The sequence below is a fragment of the Arachis ipaensis genome, chromosome B07 (assembly GCF_000816755.2).
Source record: "Arachis ipaensis cultivar K30076 chromosome B07, Araip1.1, whole genome shotgun sequence".
In the NCBI taxonomy this organism is placed as follows: Eukaryota; Viridiplantae; Streptophyta; class Magnoliopsida; order Fabales; family Fabaceae; genus Arachis; species Arachis ipaensis.
The window spans coordinates 51,728,561-51,743,909 of NC_029791.2; positions in this window are offsets into that span (position 1 = coordinate 51,728,561).

Here is a 15,349-nt window from a genome sequence, read left to right on the forward strand (position 1 = left end):
TGTTGTATCCTATGCCTTTACGCTTGTAGTTGATCGTGTGAACGCTTCGCGCTTTTGTATTTCTATTTTGACCTTATTTCTTCATCAGGCTTTTAGCATTATTATTTCCTTCTGTATACATTATTATATGAGCTTTAGAACTGTCGTGACACTTTGTTATCCTTCGCTTTACGGCTAGAGGTAAGGCTTAGGTTGATAGGATATTACATTTAGTGGTATCGGAGCGGTTCATCCTCGTGAGCTTGAGGGATGCACCGATTGTGCTCTATTGCATACTATGTGTCCTTTTCTTTCATGCTATTTAGGTTATCTGCTTGATATATGCATAGCGTGCTTGTTTGTGAGTGCCATTTTAGGATAATTGAAGCACTAGGCTTTTAATATTGAGACTGATCACCTTGATATCGACTGTTTGGTGTAAACATGAACCCTAATGGCTACTCGCGCATAAGGTCGTACCTGTACACGAGGAGGAACCAAGAATGACCGATTGGCCGACAACCATGCCGAGTTTATGATGGCGATGGCAAATCTGGCTAATACCATGGAAGCGAATGCTGCTGCAACTTTATAATCTGTACAGAGGTTGGGTCAATCGGCAGAGAACAGAAATGGTAATGAAAATGGGAACGGAAATGGGGAAGGATACGGCAATGACTTGAAAGGGGCTCTGATGACCTTGGCTTCATTTCTTAAGGTTCATCCACCAACTTTTAGAGGTTCAAACAACCCCACTGAAGTGGACAATTGGTTTCAAGCCATGGAGCGTGCTCTACAATCCCAGCATGTTCCAAACAATCAATTTGTGGAGTTTGTGGCGTATCAACTTTTAGGAGAGGCTCAACACTGGTGGCAAGGAGAATGTCACTTACTGCAACTTCCGAATGCCGACATTCCTTGGGATATTTTTTACACGGCTTTCTACAAGAAATATTTTCCTGAATCGGTAAGAGAAGCTAGAGAGTTGGAGCTTATGCAGCTGAAGCAAGGCTCATTGTCAATAGCAGAGTACACAAGCAAATTTGAAGAGCTCTGTAGGTTCTCAAAGGTATGTCAGGGAGCCCCTGAGTCCTATGAGAGTTGAAAATGTATCAAGTACCAAGGAGGCCTCAAGGACGACATCATGACTACTGTAGCTCCCTTGGAAATAAGGATGTTCTTAAAACTAGTGAACAAAGCACGAGTTGTGGATGACTGTGCCAAGAAGGTAACTGAGGCGAGAGGAAATCGTAGTTATACTGACAACCAAGCTCGTGCCGATTACCTTGGACCAAGGGGACAGAACTTAAGAGAGACGGACACACTCCTCAGCATCTTCAATGTCAAGGGGACATCAGAAGAAACAACAATGCTCAGTTTTATATGCCAAGGGAAAATGGTTGATGCTATACTTGCGGATTGCCAGGGCACCTTGCTAAGGACTACCGTTGAGGGAGTGGTGCACGGAATTACTACTTCGCACAACTAAACCAACAAGTGCACTCGGTCGTCCAAGTAATACTTGAGTGAGTCAAGGTCGATCCCACGAGGATTGTTGGCTTGAATCAAGCTGTGGTTATCTTGTAGATCTTAGTCAGACGGATAGAAAAGTTGTTTGTTTGTTTAAAGCGCATAAAAGTAAAATAAAGATAACGTTACTCAATTGAAGGTGAATGTAATGATAAGAAGATGGTTAAGGCTTCAGAGATGCTTTGTTCTTCTGGATTAATTCGGTCTCACTTTTTATGCCAACTGTGCATGATTTCTTCTATGGCAAGCTGTATGTGATCAATGCCTTTCTTGAGAGGTCACCGATTCTCCTCTAGGCTGAACACCAGGGTTAGTGTGCATCCAGTCTGAATGAGGGTGAAGCTCCTACAGTCCATTCCCCTTGATGATCCTACTCAATGCCACAGACAAGGTTGAATCTTCCGGATCAGAGAATATTGCACCTTTGGTTCTAGCCTTTACCACAAAGAACCTAATCTTCCCAAACCTCGACTAAACTGGTGCCTCGAGAAGTCCTCAACAAAGTCGTGAATTAACTGTCTAAAATATGTATAATCAAGCTAGTGGTTCATTGATATCCGATGAAAGACGCTCTCTAAACCCATGTAGAATAGAGATAACCTTGTGCCGGTTCAACTCATGCATAAGGTTGAAGAACAAAGATACATCTTAGAATAGAGAATTAAACACAAATTGAGATAGAAAAGTAATACTTTTATTAATCCACAAAACTCAACAGAGCTCCTTCCCTTAACCTAGGAGGTTTAGAGACTCATACTGATAGAAAATACAATGAAAGGTAAAAGTGGACAAGGATTGGTCAAAGATCCTCAAACAAGGGTAATCTTCTCCTTTAAATACTAATCTAATAACTAGGGATTACAAAAATAAGATATGCTTAGGCTTGTAGTGCAAAAATCCACTTCCGGAGTCCACTTGGTGAGTGTTTGGGCTGAGCCTGAGTAGTCTCCACGTGCTAGGATGATTCTTGGGCATTGAACACTGGCTAGGGACACCTTTATGGGCGTTGGACACTGGCCACTCCTCTCTGGGCCTTGGACGCCTGGACTGGGGTAGATGGCTGCCATTGAATGCCAGTTTTGGTCCTTCAATTCTGAAGCAAAGTATGAACCATTATATATTTTAGAAAGCCCTGGATGTTAGCTTTCCATAGCCGTTGAGAACGATCCATTTTGACTTCTTTAGCTCCAGAAAAGCTCCATTGAGTACACAGAGGTCAGATCCTGACAGCAGCTGGAGTGCTTTCTTTGTCTTTGAATCAGACTTTTGCTCCAGCTCCTCAATTTCAGCCAGAAAATACCTGAAATTGCATAAAAATACACAAACTCAAAGTAGAATCCAAAAATGTGAATTTTACACTAAAACCTATGAAAACATAATAAAACTTAAACAAAACATGCTAAAAACTATATGAAAATGGTGCCAAAAAGCGTATAAAATATCCGCTCATCACAACACCAAACTTAAACTGTTGCTTGTTCCCAAGCAACTAAAAACAAAGTAGGATAAAAAGAAGAGTAAGATACAATACATCTCAGAGTTTTCAATGGAGCCCAGTTTCAATTAGATGAGCCGGACTTAGTAGCTTTTTGCTTCTGAATAGTTTTGGCATCTCATTATCCATTGAAACTCAGAAGTATTTGCCTCTTTAGGAACTTAGAATCCAGATGATATTATTGATTCTCCTAGTTTATTTCTTTTTTATTCTTGAACACAGCATTTTAGAGTCTTGGTCGTGGCCCTAAGCACTTTGTTTTCTAGTATTACCACCGGATACATAAATGCCACAAACACTTAACTGGGTGAACCCTTTCGGATTGTGATTCAGCTTTGCTAGAATCCCCAAATAGAGGAGTCCAGAGTTCTTAAGCACACTCTTTTTGCTTTGGATTACGACTTTAACTGCTCAATCTCAAGTTCTTTTACTTGACACCTTCACACCACAAGCATATAGTTAGGGACACTGTCCATTTGGAGTGCTTAGGCCAAGATTTTACTCTTTTTAGGCCCTCCTAACCATTGATGCTCAAATCCTTGGATCCTTTTACCCTTGCTTTTTGGTTTAAAGGGTTATTGACTTTTGGCTCTTGCCTTTTAGTTTAAAGAGCTATTTACTTTTTATGCTTTTTATTTCTTTTTCATCTTGCTTTATATATATATATATATATATATTCTTTTATTATTTTTTTTACTGCTTTTTCTTACTTCAAGAATCAATTTTTGGATTTTTCAGATTACCAATAATAGTTCTCCTTTTTCATCATTCTTTCAAGAGCCAATATTCTTGATTCCAATTTTAAATATGCACTGTTCATTCATACATTCAGAAAACAAAAGCAATGCCACCACATCAAGATAATTGAACTATTCTTTAGATAAACTCGAAATTCATGCAACTTAATCTCTCTTTCAAATAAAATTTTCTTTTAAGTAAGGTGAGAGATATATGGAACATTTTATAACGTTAAGACATAGATAGAAATGATCATGCAAAAAGAACATGAGAACAGACAATAAAAACATAGTGGGAAACAGAAAAATGACATAACAGCAAGGGGTGATAAAATGGGACCACGTTAATGACACCGATTACCACTTCCTCTAGAGAATCCAATTGAGCGCTTGATGTCTTCAATGTCACGCCCTTGTCTCTGTTGTTCTTCCCTCATAACTCTTTGATCTTCTCTAATATCATTGAAGATGGTGCAATGCTCTTGATGCTCCATCCTCAATTGATTCATGTTAAAGCTTAATTCTCCCACAAAAGTATGCCATTGATCCCAATTGCTTTGAGAAGGAAAATACATCCCTTGACGCATCTTAGGGATCTCATGTTGAGGCAGCTCCACATGTTCATGTTGTAGTTCATGTGCTGGCTCTCTAGTATGCTCCATCCTTCTTTTAGTGATGGGCTTATCCTCCTCAATGAAGATATCTCCTTCTATGACAATTCCAGCTGAATTGCATAGGTGACAGATAAGATGAGGGAAAGCTAACCTTGCTTGGGTGGAGGGCTTGTCCACCACTTTGTACAACTCTTGAGGTATCACCTCATGTACTTCCACCTCCTCTCTGAGCATGATGCAATGGATCATGATGGCTCGGTCTATGGTCACTTCGGACCGGTTGCTAGTAGGGATGATAGAGCGTTGGATAAATTCCAACTATCCTCTAGCTATGGGCTTGAGGTCAGGCCTTCTTAGTTTGATAGGCTTGCCTTGGGAATCTCTTTTCTACTGTGCTCCTTCCACACAGATGTCTGAGAGCACTTGATCCAGCCTCTGATCATGGTTAACTCTTCTAGTGTAAGGATGTGGATCTCCTTGCATCAAAGGCATGTTGAATGCCAACATCACACTTTCCGGGCTAAAATCTAAGATTCTTCCTCAGACCATAGTGCTCCAATTCTTAGGATGAGGGTTCACATTAATGTCATGATTTTTCGTGACCCATGCATTAGCATAAAACTCTTGTACCATTGAGATCCCAGCCTCTTGGATGGGATTGGTTAAGACTTTCCAGCTTCTTCTCCGAATTTCATGTCGGATCTCTGGATACTCATTCTTCTTAAGTTTAAAAGGGACCTTAAGGATCACCTTTTTCTTTGCCACTACTTCATAGAAGTGGTCTTAGTGGGCTTTGGTGATGAATCTCTCCATCTCCCAAGATTCGGAGGTGGCGGCTACGGCCTTTCTTTTCCTCTTTCTAGAGGGTTCTCCAACCTTGGGTGCTATAAATGGGAATGGAATGCAAAAAGTAACACTTTTCTAACACCAAACTTAAAACTTTGCTCGTCCTCAAGCAAAAATAAACAAAATAGAAGAATAGAGGAGAAGAAGAAGAAAATAGATGGAGATGGAGGGAGAAGAAGGGCTCAGCCAAGGGGTTTTGAGAGTGTATAAAGTATGTGTATGAGGGGTTAGTAAGAGGGGGTATTTATAGGGTTGGGGTAAGGTAGGTTTCGGTCATAGGAAGGTTAAATGGGAGGGAGATTTGATTTTGAAGTGGGTAGGGGTAGGTAGGTGTTATAATGGTTTTGGAAATTGATATGGATGTGATTAGGCTAGGGTTTATAGGGAAGAGTGTAATGAGGAGTGTGAAAAGAAGAGAGAAGAAAGTGGGGTAGGTGAAGATGCTGTGGGATCCACTGGTTCTGAGAGGCTAGAAAATTCAAATTTTCTGCTCTCTTTATGGGTGTTGAACGCTTAGCTCATGCTCCATGGCTGGCGTTCAACGCCAGCTTGCTGCTCCATTTAGGGTGTTGAACTCCCAGAAGGGACCTCCTTCCTGGCATTCAACGCCGGGTCTTCTGCCATTTCAGGCGTTGAACGCCCAGCCTTTGCTCCCTAGCTGGCATTCAACTCCAGCTTGCTGGTCTTATTGGGTGTTGAATGCCCAGCAGGGATACCCTGTGTGGCGCTTAATGCCAGGTTGGCTGCTCTTGGTAGGCGTTGCACGCCTACTTTGCCTTCCTTGTCTGGCATTTAATGCCAGCAAGACACTCCATCCAGAGTGTTCTGTCTTTATCTCTGAACGTTGCTGTCTCTGTTTTAACTAATGCACATGATCATGAACCTAAAGAAAAATAATTAAGAAAAACAAATTCAAAGAAAAACATAAATAATAATTATGGTTGGGTTGCCTCCCAACACGCGCCCCTTTAACATCACTAGCTTGACAGTTAGCTCCTTACGGAGATTGATATGAGCTCAGAATTTTGCCCCTTATAGTGAACTTTCTTCTTGTCTTCTCATGGATGAGCTCCACATGCTCTAGACACAAGACACGACTCACTGTATGTGGTATGACTGGTTTCTTGGTGAAGACAACTCTCATGCCAGGTGAGAGGCCTTCTATGGGATCTTTTTGTCCTTCTAGCCTTTAAGTACTTTCTTCTTAGTACCTTTGGTCTCAGTGCTTATTGATGGCTGCCCAACATCAAACTTAGAATTGGTATTGGGGGGCTTAGTAAAGCTCTGCACTGAAAGAGATGATTGAAACACTAAGTGTTGCATAATTATCTCTCTTTTCTTAGAGGGAGAATTGGGGTGAGGCATCCTGAACAAGATGTGATCCTTCCCGAGTTGTAAAATCAGTTCTCTGTTAGCTACATCAATGATAGCATTGGCAGTTGCTAGGAAAGGTCTTCCAAGGATGATGGATTCATCTTCATCTTCCCCAGTATCAAGGATTATGAAGTTTGTAGGGATGTAAAGGTTTTCAACCTTCACCAAGACATCCTCTACTAAGCCATATGCTTTCTTCATTGACTTGTCTGCCATCTCTAGTGAGATATTTACAGCTTGTACCTCAAAGATTCCTAACTTTTCCATTACAGAGAGTGGCATGAGGTTTATACTTGATCCTAGGTTACACAGAGCCTTCTCAAAGGTCATGGTGCCTATGGTGCAAAGAATTAGGAAGCGTCCGGGATCCGGAAGCTTTTGAGGCAGCTTCTGCTGAACCAAAGCATTGAGTTCTTTGGTAAGCACTGGAAGTTCTTCCTCCAATGTCTTTACTCCAAATAACTTGGTATTTAGCTTCATGAAAGCTCCTAGGTACCGTGCAACTTACTCTTCCCTAGTTTTCTCATCCTCATCAGAGGATGAGTATTCATCAGAACTCATGAATTGCAAGAGTTCTTGCAAAGGAACCTCTATGGTCTCTATATGAGCCACGACTTCCTTTATTTCTTGGATAGGAACTTCATCAGTGGGTGTTAAATGCTTGGTAGGGATACCCTTACTGGCGTTCAACTCCACCTCTTGTAGCTTTTTGGGCATTGAACGCCCAGTGAGGACATCTTCACTGGCGTTCAACGCCAGCTTCTCTGCCAGTTTGGGCGTTGAACGCCCAGTGAGGTCTGCCTCATTGGCATTCAATGCCAACTTTGATGTCATTTTGGGTGTTGAATGCCCAGTGATATCCTCTTCACTGGCATTCAGCGCCAAGCTCTTAGCCAATGTGGGCATTGAATACCCAATAAGGTATTCCTTACTGGCATTCAACGCCATCTCAGTCTCTCCAGATTCGGCCTCAGCCTCTGTGGTGATGGCTTTGCACTCTTCTCTTGGGTTTACTTCAGTGTTACTAGGAAGAGTATCAGGATAAGTCTCAGAGATTCTCTTGCTTAGTTGACCAACTTGTACCTCCAGATTTCTGATGGAAGACCTTGTTCCAGTTATTAAACAATGAGTGGTATTAGAGAGGTTAGAGACTATAGTGACTAAGTCAAAAAGGCTCTGCCTAGGAGTCTCTATATGTTCCTGAGAAGATGGGAATGGTGGCCTGTTGTTGAACCTATTCTGGGTTCTTCCACCTTGATTATTATTGAAGCCTTGCTGAGGCTTCTGTTGATCCTTCCATAAAAGGTTAGGATGATTCTTCCATGAAGGGTTGTAGGTGTTTCCATAGGGTTCTCCCATGTAATTCACCTCCTCCATCATGGGTTGGTCAGGATTATAAGCTTCTCCTTTAGAGGAAGCTCCTTGAGTGCTGCCAGTTGCAGCTTGCATTCCAGTCAAATGCTGAGAGATCATATTGACCTGTTGGGCCAAGATCTTGTTTTGAGCCAATATGGCATTCAGAGTATCTACTTTAAGAACTCCTTTCTTCTGAGCTACCCCATTATTCATAGGGTTTCTCTCAGAAGTGTACATGAATTGGTTATTTGCAACTATCTCAATGAGTTCTCTTGCTTCTGTAGGCATTTTTTTGAAGTGGAGTGATCCACCTATAGAGCTGTCCAATGATATTTTGGACATCTCAAGCAGACCATCATAAAAGATGCCTAAGATGGACCATTCTGAGAGCATGTTAGAAGGACACCTCCTGATTAGCTGCTTGTGACTTTCCCAAGCTTCATAGAGGGATTTGCCTTCTCTTTGTCTGAAGGTTTGCAGTTCCACTCTGATTTTGCTCATCTTTTGAGAAGGAAAGAATTTGGCCAAGAAAGTATTGACTAATTTTTTCCAAGAGTCTAGGCTTTCTTTAGGTTGAGAATCCAACCATATCCTAGCTCTGTCTCTAACAACAAAGGAAAAGAGCATAAGTCTGTAGACCTCAGGATCCACTCCATTGGTCTTAATAGTGTCACAAATTTGCAAAAATTTAGATAGAAACTGATGTGGATCTTCCAGTGGAAGTCCATAAAATTTGTAATTCTGTTGCATTAGAGAGACTAATTGAGACTTAAGCTCAAAGTTTTTTACTCTAATGGCAGGTATGGAGATACTTCTTCCATAGAAATCAGAAGTTGGCATGGTGTAGTCATCAAGAACCTTTCTTGCATCTCCTTCATGATTAGGCTCGGCTGCCATATTTTTAGCTTCTTGTTCGAAAATTTCTGTGAGGTTTCTTTCAGAATGTTGTGCTTTAGCTTATTGTAAACGCCTCCTTAGAGTCCTCTCAGGTTCAAGATCAAGATTAAAGATAGGTTCTTTATCATAAACAAGAAGAAGAAAACAAGAAAGAAGAAGAATGGGAGCTCTATGTTCAAGAACAGAGGACTTCCTGTGAGATGTGAAGAAGAAAAACGAAAGATGATAGAAAGAAGAGAGAAAGAATTCGGCTATGAGGAGTAGAGAATTCAAAAATTGGAAAATAAAATAAAAAAATAAAAAACAAAGATAATTTAATTATTGATTGAATTCGAAAATTAAAAAAATTAAAAAAAAGATTTGAAAATTAAACTATGAATTTCGAAAAAGAAGATAGAGAAATAGAGAAGATATTTTCGAAAATTATAAGAGAGAAAGAAGAATTAGTTAGGAAGTTTTGAAAAGAAAACAAGTAACTAATTAAGAAAGATTTGAAAATAAGATAAGATAGAAGATTAGAAAAGATTTGAATTTAAAATTTAAAATTAGAAAAGATAAGATAGAAATTGAAAAGATTTGATTTTAAAATTTGAAATTAAAAAAGACAAGATAAGAATTTGAAAAAGATTTGAAAAAGATAAGATTTGAAATTTGATTTTTGAAAAAGATTTGATTTTGAAATTTTAAATTTTAAATTTTGAAATTGAATTTTTAAAATTTGAATTTGAAATAAGATAAGATAAGATTTTTGAATTTTAAAGAAAGATAAAAAGATAAGATAGTAAATCGAAAAAGATATAATTTTTGAAAAGATTTGATTTTGAAAAGATTTGAATTTGAAATTTAAAAATAAGATAAGATAAGATAATGATTTTGAAATTAAAATTTGAAAAAGTTGTTGCAATTTTTGAAAATTAAAGTAAAAAGATAGAAAAGATATTTTTTTATTTTTTTTTAAATTAATGAAGAAAGAGAAAAATAACCAAAAGATACCAAACTTAAAATTTTTAGATCTAAAGACACAAGATTTCAAAAATTTCAAAGACAAACACCTAAAGACACCAAACTTAAAATTTTAAAGATCAAAACAAGAAGAAAAACAAGAACAATTTAAAGATCAAGAAGAACACCAAGAACAAAACTTAAAGAATTCCAAGAAAACAAAGAACATGCAAAAGACACCAAACTTAAAAATTTTGAAAACCAAAGACACCAATTTCGAAAATTTTAAAGAAAAAGACTCAAAGACACCAAACTTAAGAATTGACACAAGATTCAAATAAAAGACACTATTTTTGAAAATTTTATGAAAAAAAGACTCAAGGAATTCGAAAAAGACTCAAACAAGAACAAGAACAAAGACTCAAACCAATGATCAAGATTAATAAAGAAAAGAAAAGATTTTTGAAAATTTTTTTATTTTTTTTCAAAAAATAGAAGCTAAAGACTCAAACAAAATTAAAAACAATACCTAATCTAGGCATCAAAATAATCTGTTAGTTTGTTCAAACTCGAGGACAAGGTCTTACTTGTACATGAGGAGGAACTGAGAATGACCGACCGGCCGACAACCATGCCGAGTTTATGATGGCGATGGAAAATCTGGCTAATACCATGGAAGCGAATGCTACTACAACTTTATAAGCTGTACAGAGGTTGGGTCAACCGGCGGAGAATGGAAACGGTAATGGAAATGGGAACGGAAATGGGAACGGAAATGGGGAAGGATACGGCAATGACTTGAGAGGTACTCTGATGACCTTGGCTTCGTTTCTCAAGGTTCATCCACCAACTTTCAGAGGTTCAAACAACCTCATTGAAGCGGACAATTGGTTTCAAGCCATGGAGCGTGCTCTACAAGCTCAGCATGTTCCAAACAACCAATTTGTGGAGTTTGCGGCAAATCAACTTTTAAGAGAGGCTCAACACTGGTGCAAGGAGAATGTCACTTACTGCAGCTTCTGAATGGCGACATTCCTTGGGATATTTTCTAGATGGCTTTCTACAAGAAATACTTTCCTGAATCGGTAAAAGAAGCTAGAGAGTTGGAGCTTATGCAGCTGAAGCAAGGCTTATTGTCAGTAGCAAAGTACACAAGCAAATTTGAAGAGCTCTGTAGGTTCTCAAAGGTATGTCAGGGAGCCCTTGAATCCTATGAGAGTTGGAAATGTATCAAGTACCAAGGAGGCCTCAAGGATGACATCATGATTACTGTAGCTCCCTTGGAAATAAGGATGTTCTCAGAACTAGTGAACAAAGCACGAGTTATGGAGAACTGTGCCAAGAAGGTAACTGAGGCAAGAGGAAATCGTGGTTACACTAACAACCGAGCTCGTGGCGATTACCTTGGATCAAGGGGACAGAACTTTAAGAGATACGGACACACTCCTCAGTATCTTCAAGGTCAAGCGGATTTCAGAAGAAACAACAATGCTCAGTTTTATATGGCAAGGGAAAATGGTCATTGCTATACTTGCGGATTGCCAGGGCACCTTGCTAAGGACTGCCGTCGAGGGAGTGGTGCCTGGAATTACACTTCGCACAACTGAACCAGCAAGTGTTGGGTCGTCCAAGTAATACCTGAGTGAGTCAAGGTCGATCCCACGATAATTGTTGGCTTGAGTCAAGCTGTGGTTATCTTGTAGATCTTAGTCAAGCAGATAGAAAAGTTGTTTGTTTGTTTAAAGCGCATAAAAGTAAAATAAAGATAACGTTACTCAATTGAAGGTGAATGCAATGATAAGAAGATGGTTAAGGCTTCAGAGATGCTTTGTTCTTCTGGATTAATTCGGTCTCACTGTCTATGCCAACTGTGAATGATTTCTTTTATGGTAGGTTGTATGTGATCAATGCCTTTCTTGAGAGGTTGCTGATTCTCCTCTAGGCTGAACACCAGGGTTAGTGCGCATCCAGTCTGAATGAGGGTGAAGCTCCTGTAGTCCATTTCCCTTGATGATCCTACTCAAAACGCCACAGACAAGGTCGAATGTTCTGGATCAGAGAATGCTGCACCTTTGGTTCTAGCCTTTACCATAAAGACCCGAATCTCTCCATACCTCGGCTGAACTGGTGTCTCGAGAAGTCCCCAACGAAGTCGTGGATTAGCCGTCTAAGACATGTATAATCAAGCTAGTGGTTAACTGACGATCGGATTTTCTATCGATAAAGAAATTCACAAATATATTATCGCATTGTAAGTATAGTTTCTAAACCAACAGAGAATCCTTTCGTGCAAAAGTTTTGGTTGTCACAAGTAACAAACCCCTTTAAAATTTATAACCGAAGTATTCAAACCTCGGGTCGTCTCTCAAGGAATTGCAGGGAGGTATGTTCTTATTATTGATTATGGGTTTTGTAAATTGGGGGTTTTTGAAATAAGGAGCAAGTAATTTAAATAAAAAGAAAAATAAATTAATTATAAAATCTCTTGGCAAGGTATAAGAATTTGGAAGTCCTATCCTAGTTATCCTTATCGATGGTGATGAGAATTGAGTTTTAATCCCACTTAGTTAACCTTTACTAAAGCAAAGGAAAGTCAAGTGGACTAATTAGTTTGATCCTCAAGTCCTAGTCAATCCCTGTGGGAAGATTAGCTTTAGAGCGATCTAGATCAATTAGTAATCTGCCAATTTCAACCACTGCTGAGTTTGACAACTCAAGTATTACCAATTACTTAACCAAAGCCAAAAAGAAGAAAATATCTAAATTAAATTAAAAGCATTCATAAATAGAATAAAGCAATCATAAATCTGAAACACATCAAATTACGTTTAAACATAAATTCAAATCTAACATAGAAAAGTTCATAAAGTAAATTGGGAAAATAAATAAAAGGAATGTTGAACCTGAGAAGAAGTTGAAATCCTAAAACCTTTAAGAGGAATCCTAATCCTAAATCCTAAGAGAGAGGAGAGAACCTCTCTCTCTAAAAACTACATCTAAATTATGAAAAGTGAATAATGGAAGATATCTTGTATCATTGAATGGATGCATTTCCCCACTTTATAGCCTCTAATATGAGTTTTCTGGGCCGAAAACTGGGTCAAAAACAGCCCAAAAATTGCCCCCAGCGATTTCTGTTACGTTCAGGTCGCGGCAAAGTGACGCGGAGGCGTCGTCCACGCGTTTGCGTGGATTGCATTTTTGCCAGGTCACGCGTCCGCGTGATCTACGCCTTCGCGTCGCTTGGTGTCGAAGAAGCTATGGCAAATTATATATCATTGCAAAGCTCCGAATGTTAGCTTTCCAACGCAACTGGAACCGCATCATTTGGACTTTTTTAGCTCAAGTTATGATCGATTTAGTACCAAGAGGTCAGGCTGGACAGCTTTAGCAGTTCCTTCAGTTTCTTGTATTCCTTTCACTTTTGCATGCTTCCTTTCCATCCTCTAAGTCATTCCTGCCCTGTAATCTCTGAAATCACTTAACACATATATCAAGGCATCAAATGGTAATAAGAGAAGATTAATATTAGCAAATATAAGGCCAAAGAAGCATGTTTTCAATCATAGCACAAAATCAGGAAGGAAAACGTAAACTCGTGCAAATCATATGAATAAGTGTACGAAAGATTGATAAAATCCACTCAATTGAGCACAAGATAAACCATAAAATAGTGGTTTATCAACCTCCTCACACTTAAACATTAGCATGTCCTCATGCTAAGCTCAAGAGAAGCTATAAAGGAGTGAAGAGGAATGGTAAAATGTATGAAATGCAATCCTATCTATATGAATGCAACTAAATGTGAAATGCTTCTACATACTTGGTTAAAAGTAAATAAATCTTCCAAGACAAATATAAATCAAATTTCACTAATTCAAATTATACAATAAAAGACAAGTAAACTTGTAAGAAGATAGCTCATGAAAGCAGGGAACATAGAATCAAGCATTGAACCCTTACTGGTAGTGTATATCACTCTAATCTCTCAAGTGTCTAGGGTTAATCACTCTACTCTTCTCTAATCATGCTTTCTAAACTTTGTTCTTCATCTAACCAATCAACAAATATTTAGTATACCAATGCAAACATCATGAGGTCTTTTCAGGGTTGTAATGGGGCTGAGGTAAAGGTAAGGATATATATATAAGGCTAAGTGAGCTAACAAAGTGAATCCTTGATTAGTCTAAGATCTCACCTAACATATACATACTTTATATAATTTAAAATGCTTTACCTAGCTACCCAAATTTTTTTCACTTTTGTATTACATGCTCATGTATCAAACTTATTTTTGAATTTTGTTCTATGTGCATTAATTCTTTTTATTTTGCATTTGGGGTAATATTATTTTTTTTGTATCCCCTTATTTAATTACTTAATATTTTGATTTTTTTTTTCAATGCACATGGTAATTTAATTATTTTGATTTCACATGAGCATGCTTCCCAAATCTTCAAATAACTTATTCAATTTAATTCCCTTTTTTTTTCTATCATCCCATGTTCCCATAAAATTCTCCATACTTAAATTATACACAATATCTATCTTAAGCTAACTAAGGATTCAACTTGGGATTTTTATTTTATTTTTCTGCTTAAGGCTAGTAATGTGGTTATGGAATAGATGGGAGGTTAAAAAGCTCAAAGTGGCTAACAAGGGTGACATAAAAGGGTAGGCTTATTTGGGATAAGTGAGTGAAAACAAGTAATGGCCTCAATCATATGCAAGCATGTAAATACACTAAATAATGGACATATAGAGTGGAACAAAGTAAAGATTGCAATTATAGAGAAGAAAACACACAAGAATAAAATATTTATGGTTAACTAATGTAACCATGTAATTAATCTCAAAATCTCACAGGTTGTGTGTTCTTTGGCTCAAAAACCATGTTCCAAATACAACTTCAAACAAATTTAACACATAGAAAATTTTAAATTTTTTATTTAAATTAGTGAATTTTTTTTTCAAAAATAGGGTCCTAGAAAGAAACTTATTATTTTTCAACCAAGTAGTATTTAAATGCAAACAATCAACTACACATGCAATCTATTATGCAATGCAACAATGAACTAATGAAGAAAATAAGACATTGGTGTTGAGAAGAGAATAACTAACCCATGGAGATCGGTATCGACTCCCCACACTTAAAGGTTGCACCGTCCTCGGTGCATGCTAAGATGTACAAGTGGACGGGCTACTCCAACTGATGCCTTTCTCTATAGATTGTGCAGATTGACTTGCTTGTCTCCCCATATAGAAGTTCTTCCTTTTCCCTTCCTCGGTGCCATCCTGAAAGAAGAGGAAAAGGGAGAAAAGTAACCCAGAAATAAAGATAAGAAAAATAAATAAAATATGGGTTGGTAATGCCAAATAATAAAGGTCTCAATTACATGGTAGCTACAACATGCAGTGAGAAAATAGTAGAAGCATACGGCATATCAATAGTGCAAGAATTGTAACAATAGGGAAGAGGGTGTGGGTAATGCAAAATAGTGTAAGTGCATATCAATGCAAAAGGAATATCAGTATTATAAAAATTAGCATTGACTTATGAATAATAATACCAAATTAGA